Source organism: Nicotiana tabacum, chromosome 1 (genome assembly GCF_000715075.1).
Source record: "Nicotiana tabacum cultivar K326 chromosome 1, ASM71507v2, whole genome shotgun sequence".
In the NCBI taxonomy this organism is placed as follows: domain Eukaryota; kingdom Viridiplantae; phylum Streptophyta; class Magnoliopsida; order Solanales; family Solanaceae; genus Nicotiana; species Nicotiana tabacum.
Window position 1 is genome coordinate 120,028,690 of NC_134080.1, and position 10,714 is coordinate 120,039,403.

Here is a 10,714-nt window from a genome sequence, read left to right on the forward strand (position 1 = left end):
GAGGAACATACTCCCTCAGGAACAGATCTGAAAACTGAGCCCAAGTCAGTAAAGCAGCCTCATCTGGACTGTCTAACTCATAGGTGCGCCACCACTCATAGGCGACTCCTCGAAGCTAGAAGGTAGTGAAAAAAACCCCACTCGATCCCGAGATACCCATGGTACGGAGAATGCAGTAACACTCATCAAGAAATACCAGAGCATCCTCCGATGCTAGACCACTGAATAAAGGAGGCTTGTACTTCTTGAACCTCTCAAGCCTCCGCTGCTTATCCTCGGAAGCCACTACCCTGTCCTCGGGCTGAACTGGCACTGCAGGTGGTACAGGGATAATCTCAGGGACCTGCTCATCATGCACTCGCTACTCAGGAGTATGGGCGGCAGGAGTCTGTGCTCCTCCCCCGGCCTGGAACATAGATACAGCAAGGGGAAGCAACCCTGCCTGAGCCAAAGTGGTGTACATGCTCATGAACTGTGCCAAAGTCTCCTGAAGAGCGGGAGTATTAGTAGAAGTAGGCATGTCAGGTGACTGGACTCCGGCTAGATCTGCTGGTAGTACCTCGGCGGCAGCTCGCGCAGGTGCCCTGGCTGCACCACGTGCGCGTCCTAGGCCTCTACCCCGACCCCGGCCTTTGACGGCTGCAGTAGGGGGCGCGGGTGCCTGATCGTCATGGGTAGCACGTGTCCTCACCATCTGTGAGAGAATAGAAGACAAAAGTTTAGAATTGTGATGTCAAAATACCGCACGACAAAGAAATAAAATGAAGTGGAAATTTTCCTAACAGTTACGTAACCTCTCGTAGATAAGTACAGATGTCTCCATACCGATCATCGAGACTCTAATAAACCGGCTTGTGATCCGTGACTCCTATGAACCTAGCACTCTGATACCAACTTGTCACGACTCCAGTTTGCCCTCCATGAACTGTCGTGATGGCACCTAGTCTCTACGACTAGGTAAGCCTAACAAATGCGGAACATAAACAAAACTTGCGGAAGAAATAATCAAAAACCAAAATAACAAAATGAAAGCAATTGTTATAATACCACTCGCCATATACAACACAAGATTCTCAAAACTAAGTACACTATCCCAAAACCCGAAAACTCACGGAAACACAAGCCTTTGGAATATCTAACAGTCTAACTCCAGAATATCTAACAAGAAAGAAAAAAAATACAGAAGGGCAATGTTTAACAGCTAGAATAGAAAGGGACTTCTCGGTCTACGAACGCGGCAGATGTACCTCGAAGTCTCTAGAGCAGTCGCCTTCTCAAGGATGGTAGGCCTGAGTAGCGGTACCTGGATCTGCACATGAAAAACATGCGCAGAAGGGGCATGAGTACACCACAATGGTACTTAGTAAGTACCAAGCCTAACCTCGGTTGGGTAGTGACAAGGAAGGTCAGGGCCCTACCACTTTAACAAGGATGATAGTCGGGGTTCTCTTGGTATCCTGAGGATCTCTTGGTATCATCAATATATGCTAGGAATCTCTTGGTATCCCGAGGATCTTTTGGTATCCTCAATATATGCTAGGATCTCTTGGTATCCAGAGGATCTCTTTGTATCCTCAATATATACTAGGGATCTCTCGGTATTTGAGGATATCTTGGTATCCTCAATTATATGATAAGGATCTCTTAGTATACCGAGGATCTCTTGGTATCCTCAATATATGTTAGGGATATCTCGGTATCCCGAGGATCTCTTGGTATCCTCAATTATGTGCTAGGGATCTATTAGTATCCCGAGGATATCTTGGTATCCTCAATATACGTGCCAGGATCTCTTGGTATCCCGCACCTCAGTTCAGATCATAAATACGTACAGGGGATCTCTCAGGATGACGTCCCGTAGTCCCAAAGTAAAAACACACAGCAGCAACAGAATGCCCAATTAAGCTAAATTTCGTACCAAATAAACAGTTAATTCTAGCCTAACATGCTTCACGTAATGCACTTAAGTCAGTTTAAGTAAATAGGCAATTAAGTCAACTAAACATGCTTTTCTAAACTAGTAACAGGCTAAATTCGCAAGTAGAATGAAACAGGAAAAGAACTCAATTGAAATACTTAAGGAAAAACTGGATTTTCAACAATTAGCTCAAGTACGCGCTCGTCACCTCACGTACAAGGCATTTCAATTATCAAATATATCATATCCTAAAGGGAAGGTCCCCTACATAAGGTTAGATAGACCACTTACCTCGAATCGGCTCAAAATCAACCCAACACCACGTCTTTGCCATGAGTACTCGACTCCAAATGACCCAAATCTATTCAATTCAATTGCATAATGTAAATAACACTTCAAGTAACTGATTCTACAATTAAAGTCTAAGCTAATACACGAAATTATGTAAAATGGCCAAAAACGCCCCTCGGGCCAACATCTCAGAATCGGGTAAAATTTAAATTTTCAGAAACCGTGTACTCTCACGAGTCTGTACATAACAAGAACACTTAATTCGGAGTCCAAATGGCCCCTCAAATCCACATTTAAAGGTCTCTTAAACTCAAGCCCTAATTACCCATTTTTCCTAAATTTTTTATCACTAATTAGGTCTGTAATCACATAGAAATGAGTTATGAAGTCAAAGATGTTACCTCCAAGCGATTCCCGTCGAATCCTTCTTCTATCCCCTTCAAAGAGCTCAAAAAATGATTAGAAATGGTGGAAATAAACCCCAAGTCGCGGAACCCCTTTTAAAATAATGCCCAGCAGTTTTCGCATCTGCGGTCATGGGACCGCATCTATGGTCCCGCTTCGGCCGAACAAATGTCGCATCTGCGACTTTCACTTAAAGAGCCAGCTTCCGCATCTGCGACTCCCAATCAGCAGATGCAGTACTGCTTCTGTGGTAATTCCACCGCTTCCGCGATTCCTGAAGAAAAGACACTAATTCACTCCTATGGCCCCTTAGCCGATTCTGTGGCACCGCACCTGCGGTCCCCAAACCGCAGATGCAAAAATACCAGAAGCAGCAAAAATACAGCAGCTGCAACATTTCCTCAAACTTCTCGTTAACCATTCGAAATCACCCCGAGGCCCCCGAGACTTCAACCAAAAGCACAAAAATCACCTAATACCTTATTCAAACTTGTACCATTTCTTAAAACACCTAAAACAATATGGAAACCTTAAATTAACTAAGGATTTAAGCCTAAGAACTCCTAATTTTCCTCAAAATACGCTTTTGATCAAAAAGTCTATCACAACGCGTCCGAATGACCTGAAATTTTGCACACACGTGACATTCAACACTACGGAGCTACTCCAACCTCCGGAATTCCATTCCGACCCTCTGATCAAAATCTCACTATCAGACCGGAAACTTCAAAAATTCAACTTTCGGCATTTCAAGCCTAAATTAGCCACGAACCTCCAAAACACATTCCGAACACGCTTCTAACCCCGAAATCACCCAATGGAGCTAACGAAACCATCGGATTTCCATTCCGAGGTCGTCTTCACACTGTTCCGACTACGGTCAACTTTCCAACACTTAAGTTCTCATTTAGGGAATAAGTGTCCCAAAACTCTCCAAAACTCAAAACCGAACATCCCAGCAAATCGAAATAGCAGAAATAAACTTGGGGAAAGAAGTTAATAGGGGATCGAGCATTAATTCTTAAGATGACCGTCCGAGTCGTCACAATAATGAAGAAGTAAAATTATTAAAACAGTAAACCAGTGAAAGATAGGTAAAAATCCTCTAACTCAAATTTAACTTCATGAAAAGCCTTTTCAACAATTAAGCAGGTAATTTGACAGGTAATTAAGAAAAGATAAACACATAAAGGTTCGCCCCTTAGGCACCATGTCAACAAATCCTCCCCTCGGGCAACATCTCAGAATAGTACCAGCCCCTCGGGCAACATCTCAGAACAATACCAGCCCCTCGGGCTCAATCTCACATCACAATGGGTACCCGCACTCACTAGGGGTGTGCAGACTCCTGGAGGGGCCCCTTACGGCCCAAGCGCAATATCAAGCTATCTCGTGGCATCATCACTAGGCCCTCAGCCTCATATCAATCAAGCTACCTCGTGGCGTACATATCTCAGGCCCCTGGCCTCATAATCAGTATCAAATGTTTCCTCACAACATAGGCCCTCGGCCTTACTCAATCAAAATCCTCACAAGCCCCTCGGGAAACAGTAAAACAGTGATTCTTAGCCCAATTATCATTTAAAAGATCATTTAAGTATTTAAAATATAGTAAACATGGCTGAGTACGAAAATAGTGAAATATATCATGACTGATTTCAAGTATAAAGTCAAAACACTGAGAAAATATCAATAAAAATCCCTGAAGGGTTCAAATAGTTGGCACAAGGCCCAAATATGGCATTCACCCCAAATCATGATGATAGAAAATAGATTTCAGTCAAATACGTGGTAAAATAGTCATACGGGATGGACTAAGTCACAATCCCCAATTGTGCACGACACCACACTCGTCATCAAGCGTATGCGTCACCTCAATATAGCACAACGATGTGCAAGTCTGGGTTTCATACCCTCAGAACATCATTTACAATCATTACTCACCTCGAACCGATAAAATCTCTAACTTGCGACGCCTTTGTCCCTCGAACCAGCCTCCACTCGCGTCGAATCTATCCAAAATCAGAACGAGGACGTCAAAATATGCTAAGGGAATGAAGCCCAAGCAAAAATAATCAAAATACGACACAAATCCCGAATGACTTGAAATTTTGCACAAATATCCAAAATGACACAACGGAACTACTGTAACTCTCGGAATTCCATTCCGACCCATATATCAAAATCTTGCCTACCAACCGAAAATCGCCAAAATATCAACTTCGCCAATTCAAGCCTAAATCTTCTCCGAACCTCCAAAACTCATTCTGATCACAATCCTAAGTCCCAAACACCTCCCAAAGTGATCTAAACCATCAGAACTCACATTGAGCTCTCTAACACATAAGTCGGCATCCAGTTGACTTTTCCAACTTAAGCTTCCTCAAAATAGACTAAGTGTCTCAAACCTTACCAAAATCATTCCGGATTCAATCCGACTAACCCGATACCACATAAAATGGATAAACAAAGCATAAAGAAGTAGAAATAGGGAAAATGGTGCGGTAACTCATGAGACGACTGGCCGAGTCATCACATCGAGGTTATCGTGCTTCTTGGTTTTTCCGTGACCCTTATTATATATTGTTGACTCCCTTGACGGGACGTTATTGTTTCTATTGTGCAGTCCCCTGCCGAGATTTTATTGTTTCTATTGTTGACTCCCTTGCAGGGATGTTGTTGTTTCTACTTTTTGGGTGAGGAAGAGTGATAAGGCACGAAGGGTGATGCCGTGCACATGCACGTATTTATAATTTGAGCTGAGGTGCGGGATACCGAGATATCTCTAGCACATATATTGAGGATACCAAGAGATCCTAGGGATACCAAGAGATCCCTAGCATATATTGAGGATACCAAGAGATCCTTGGGATACCAAAAGATCCCCAACACATATATTGAGGATACCAAGAGATCCTCGGGATACCAATAGATCCCCAGTACATATATTGAGGATACCAAGAGATCCTCAGGATACCAAGAGATCCCCAACACATATATTGAGGATACCAAGAGATCCCCAACACATATATTGAGGATACTAAGAGATCCTCGGGATACCAAGAGAACCCTAGCACACATATTGAGGATACTAAGAGATCCTCGGGATACTGAGAGATCCCCGGTTGTTATCTCTATATTGAGTTGTATTCCTTCTGTGATTATTTTGTCTCTGCTATAGCCGTTGTTATTCTTATTATCCTGTATTACTTCATACTGCTAACATTTAGTTATATTAAACAGCTTCAACTTTTCTCGCTTGTTTTTTCTAATTAGTTTTGAAATTGTAATTTACTTTATATTATGTAAATGAGACTTCTTGAACATCTTGAGTGCATTTGTACGGACATTATATAATGTATAGCATGTGGATTTTGTTATTAAAAGTGAGACAGAAAATATGCGGGTATAAGGTGCCATGTGTGCTGAAGGTTCAAAAGTTGAGATTATGATATGAGAAATTGAGGGTTGAGATGGTCGGGATTGTGTACTAGGCATGATGTGATTGGCTATGTTGGCATTGCCTTCTTCATTTGAGAACATTCTTACTTGTCTCTGTTCCTGTTATGTCAGTGTTGATTTACTCTATTATCGTTAGTTATTACCCATGTTCTCCCTTTATTGTTCCTACTGTTTGTATTTTGATTTCTCTTCATTGTTGGCATTACCTCGTTATCTTTATATCGATATTTTATTATCCCATCCTATTCATTTCATTTGACCAGTAGGTGTTTTGACTGTTCCTCGTCACTACCCTACCGAGGTTAGTTTTGATACTTACTAGGCACCGCCGTGGTGTGCTCCTACTACACTCCTGTACATTTTTGTGTACAGATCCAGTTATTGATCGATAGTAGCTGTGCGGGTCGTCACGATGGAGACTCACGGTAACCTACTACAGCGTTCGCCGGCCTCGAAGTCACCTTCATTTGTACTTATTTCCATTTGTTCCTTTGTTTCGGAACAGTGATGTATTTATTTGTATAACTATTCTTAGAAAGGCTTATGACTTGTACTACCGATTTTGGGAGTTATAATTTGTTAAGAATTATTTAATTTAATGTTAGCAAATGTAAATGACATCTCAGTTAATGTTAGGCTTACCTAGTTTGGAGACTAGGTGTCATCACGACTCCTTCGAAGGGATTTTGGGTCGTGACAGATTCATTCCTGCCTCATATGGCTCACTATATATGGAATCGTACACATCAATATTTTTCTCATTCAAGTCTAATACCCCCAAAAGAAAATGTGTCACAACATGATTATCTTCTGAAGGAAGCCGACATGGAAAAACGATTTTGTCTACCTTAGTCCAAGCAATTCCACATCTACAACTATCACCCCACACATATGGTGTTAGAAACAATTGATTATCTCTACACCAAAACTCATCTGCAGCATCTTCATTGAAAACCTTATACACAAGCACCATATAGTTATCAAAAATTATATCTGTAGTTGTGCAATGAAAAGGATGGTCGCGAGAGTGGTAGCATTCCTTCTTTCTCATATAATATAGGGCAATGTCAATATGCTTCATAAAAAGGCAAAAAATAAAACAAATCCATCAGTCATAAAATAATTAAAAAATAATAAATTAAGAATAAAGAAAATAAATGCCTTGCGAATTATCAAACCTTATCATCAAGTACAAAGCTACTATCTGAAAGCTCAAGGAAGAACATTTTGCTACTGATTTTTTGATGATATAATTTGTATAGATTCTTCCTCACACCATTATCATCAGAATATATATCAGTTTGTCCCCTGAAAATTTTGAAAATATCAAAGTTAGAAGTTAGTCCTCATTTCCTAAATAAGGACATGTAGTCCTGAATTTAGACTTTCAAGTTGAAAAGTTAAGGACACTTGGTCCTGAAGTTTGAGTTTCAAGTTCAAAAGTTAAGGACAATTGGTCCTGAAGTTTGAGTTTCAAGTTCAAAAGTTAAGAACACATGGTCATGAACATAGACTTACAAGTTCAAAAGTTCAGGACACTTTGTCCTGAACATAGACTAACAAGTATAAAAGTTAAGGACATGCAGTCCTTAACTTATAGTTCCAACTTAAAAAGTTGAGGACACTTGGTCCTGAACTTAGACTTTCAAGTTCAAAAATTAAGGACACTTGGTCCTGAAGTTTGAGTTTCAATTTGAAATGTTAAGGACACTTGGTCCTGAACTTCAAGTTTTAAGTTGAAAAGTTAAGGACACTTGGTCCTGAACTTTAAGTTTCAAGTTCACACATGGTCCTGAACTTAGACTTTCAACTTCAAAAGTTGAGGACACTCGATCCTGAACTTAGACTTACAAGTTCAAAAGTTAAGGACACATGGTCCTGAACTTTGACTTACAAGTTCAAAAGTTCAGGACACTTGGTCCTGAACTTTGAATTCCAAGTTGAAAAGTTAAGGACACTTGGTCCTTAACTTTGATTTCCAAATTCAAAAGTTAAGGATACTTGGTCCTAAACTTAGACTTACAATGGCAGAAGTTAAGGACACTTAACTTTAGGAATTTCAATATCAATATACTTAGTAATAAATTTAAAATTACAAGTTAAGGACACGAATTTAAGTAATTAACAAATAATGAAATACATTTAGGGACTTACGCTTTTTTGCGACCTTTCCTTTTCTCCTTGCCCAACCACCCAATAAATTTCTTCAATAATTTTGCATCATCTTTGGCATAATGAAAAATACATGTATGAGTATATTTTGATTTTATCTAGTCCGTATTCTTGGGAGTATTTTCATTGTGCGCCATCGATGTTCCTGTTTTTCTTTCCTGTTCAAAAAGAGATTTCAACTGCCAACTAAGCTTCTTATTCCTTTTACCTCGACCAAGCTCTTCTTCAACATTTCCTTCAACCTCCATAGATAAACTCTCATCAATGCTCATTTGTGTACTTGTAGGAGTAGGAGTAAGAATAGAAAATAATGGACCATCATAACCAATACTATCTCTCTTCCTTTTCCTAGTATATTGGTTAAGATCTTCATCTTTGTTTTGCTCTGCAGACAACACTATATATATTAGTTTCTCGTCACGTGCGTTGCACGTGTATGCCCAATCATATAATATGCGATTTGTAAAATAAAATAAATAAAGTATTGAAACAGAAATTTTGAGTAAATAATTACAGATGAAGAATAAGTACAATATTAATGAATGATGAATGTGAATTAACGATCGCCGAGATTAGGATGATTGGATATCGTCAAGACGATTATTATTTTCGTAACATGCATTTACTGGAAAATGTGTGTTGGAAATACTAAGATATGTCGCACACACAAAAAATATTTAATTTATCAAAGTGTTAGGAGTACTCTCGGCACGTGTGTTGCATGTGTATGTCGAGTCCTGTGGTACTTGATTTTATATAATAATATCATCATTGCTATTGAAATAAAGCTTTTGAGTATATGAGTATATGAAAGAATTAAGTATATACGCGAATGATCAATGTGGAATGGTGATTTATTTATCGAGGACAAAATAATTTAATCGTCTAAACTTACGGAGATGAACAATCAACAAGCATACTTATATTTTACGAACTGCATATATTATATTATATTTCATTTATATAGGATATAAAATGAATACCTGTCATGAACATGTGTAATAATAACTTAATCTTTTATTTGTAACTATTATCTCTCTTATTCTACTTCGTCCTTTTACAATATATGATTTTATTATTACTAAAATAAAAACTGCATCTGAAAAGTATGATATTAAAATAAGTGAGTAAACATGTACAAACATAATTAATAAATTCATATATAAAGAATTACCAAAGATTGTACCGTCCGACAAATTCTGCAAATAATAAATGTGGATTATTGTATAGTAGCTTGTTTGTTGATATCAAGATGATTGGATATCCTCTAAATAGAAGAAGATGAGGCAATCAAAGTTTAATTAGATAAATACGACTTTTTTTTTACTTATTTTAATTTTATAAGGTACAAAATATAGCGAAGTGTATCTTACCTAATACTTCTTTATAGACGATATTCATGACACACGTTCATTTTATCTATTTTGATTGCTCTTTCATAATCCGGACTCTTTATTGACATTGATATCCCTCTTGAAAATGTAATAAACTGGCCATGTGAGAAAATATATTGTAGCATATACGATCCAATTAGAAATTGATTGACCAAGTGTTTACTTATCATCATCGCAAAACATATAATATATGCTAAATTATTTTCTAACGAATTTGAAAGAATGTCCTTCACGAGGAGGGGGAGGACATTTGAATTCTTAGGGAAAAAGTATACTTGCCAGCAGATTGACCCATTATAATTTTTACATGTTATTGATTGGTTTAGCATCTTTCATTTTTTAAAAGTTTTACCATCTTTTCGGCAAAATTTTTCTCATGATAAAGTAACATTTATATTGATGACATTAATATTTTAAGATTACAAATTGCATAAAATTCATTAACTTATCCTAGTACGTCAATGATAATTTTTTATTAAAATTTATTTGATTTTAACTTACTTTTTATTTTTAATTATTATCTTGCTTCGTTCTTCTCCACTAAGTGGTTTTACCGTTATTAACATGCAAATTGCATCTGAAAAATATGAGATTAAAATTAGTAAAAATTATCAAGTAATTATGATGTGTGAAGAAAATTCAAAAATTCATATAAAGAATTACCAAATATAGTCTTGTCATTAAATTAACATCTTGCACGGGAAGTAGCTATTATTATTTTAGTTAGTATTTTTAAAATAATTATAATCAGTAAAAAAAAAGTATTACAAACTGCGTGATCGAGTAATCCAAATAACCTGTTAAAAAGAGAACCAAAAAACTTATATGGGATATAATAATAAATTTTTAATAAAATATAAATTATTAAATAAAATTTATGCAAGTGCACGTGCTTATCCAAATATAATGTCACATACTTAAATAAATACACATTGAATAAAAGCGGTAACACGACCCAATAACTCACCACAATATATATATATATATATATATATATATATATATATATATATATATATATATATATATATAACAATAATAAAGTTACTTAAATAACTTTATATGATAGTTT